This window comes from Cebus imitator, unplaced genomic scaffold (genome assembly GCF_001604975.1).
Source record: "Cebus imitator isolate Cc_AM_T3 unplaced genomic scaffold, Cebus_imitator-1.0 Scaffold2, whole genome shotgun sequence".
In the NCBI taxonomy this organism is placed as follows: Eukaryota; Metazoa; Chordata; class Mammalia; order Primates; family Cebidae; genus Cebus; species Cebus imitator.
Window position 1 is genome coordinate 616,731 of NW_016107317.1, and position 1,387 is coordinate 618,117.

Below are 1,387 nucleotides of genomic sequence, written 5' to 3' on the forward strand. Positions count from 1 at the left end.
TTTTTTGAGAGGGAGTTTCGCTCTTGTTGCTCAGGCTGGAGTGCAATGGTGCCATCTCGGCTCACCGCAATCTCCACCTCCCGGGTTCAAGCGATTCTCCTGCCTCAGTCTCCGGAGTAGCTGGGATTACAGGTATGCACCACCACGCCCGGCTGATTTTGTATTTTTAATAGAGACGGAGTTTCTCCATGTTGGTCAGTCTGATCTCGAACTCCCAGCTTCAAGTGATTTGCCACCTCGGCCTCCCAAAGTGCTGGGATTACAGGCGTGAGCTACCATACCTGGCTGCCTTTCTTTTTATCTACCCACATTAGTGTTTTTTAGTTTTATTTCCTGAAGATAGGGATGTTCAGGGATTTGCTTTTTGATGTTTCACGATGTTTTGGAATTGGACTTTTTTATTTTAAGGAATCAGACTTCTAAAATTTGTTGTTTTTTTTTTTTTTTTGAGACGGAGTCTCGCTCTTGTCGCCCAGGCTGGAGTACAATAGCACCATCTCCGCTCACTGCAACCTCTTCTTCCTGGGTTCAAGTGATTCTCCTGCCTCAGCCTCCAGAGTAGCTGGGACTGCAGGCTTGCGCCACTATGCCCGGCTAATTTTTTTTTTTTCAGTTTTTAGTAGAGACGGGGTTTCACCATGTTGGCCAGGATGGTCTTGATCTCCTGACTTCGTGATCCGCCCGCCTTGGCCTCCCGAGGTGCTGGGATAACGGGCGTGAGCCACCGCGCCCGGCCAAATTTGCCAGTTTTTAAAGTAAAAACCATCCTTCCCTGTGTTTCCCAGCGTCTTAGGTTTCACAGTCTCTGGCATACTCTTTATGATAGCTTTGTCTGGGTGCCTTTTTTTTGCCACTGCTGCAGTTTTTGTTTCACATGTCTTCAGAGGGATTTAAAAATTTCCAACTCTCTGTGCTCATTGTTTTATTCTTTCTTGTTTTCTCTTCCCCTTCATGTAGAAGACTGTAAGAAAAGTGACAGATGGAAGGGAAAGCCCAGTGCAGTGCTCTGGAATTGGGACTCACCTAGAGAAATGGATTGCTTGTGAATTAGCAAACCCCTCTTAATAGGAAGTGGTATTCCCAAGACAGAAGGGGGGCATGTTTCAGGAAGCTGTCAGCTCTTAGAGTACTTAATATGCTCAATACACACATTAATTCCCTTGGCAAGAATCTTGCCCTTGTTTGTTTACAACAGTGCCAATAACATTGTAGACTCTTCCGGTTCGGGCATTCGTGGGGTATGATATTGGGGAAATGGTATTTCCAAGAGAGAAGGGGAGCATTCTGAAGGTTTTCTAGAAAAATCAGCAAGTAATTTTTTGTTTTTTTTGTTTTTGCTTTGAATATTTCTTTGGGGAGGGGACGTCACACTTTTTTTTTTTTTTTT

General features: G+C 44.7%; 1 protein-coding gene across 1 annotated transcript in view; it reads left to right on the top strand.

Moving 5' to 3' along the window:
- The window catches only part of CREBL2 (cAMP responsive element binding protein like 2), a 25,255-nt gene that overhangs the window by 1,112 nt on the left and 22,756 nt on the right, over nucleotides 1-1,387 (top strand). The gene's annotated exons all lie outside the window — the stretch shown is intronic.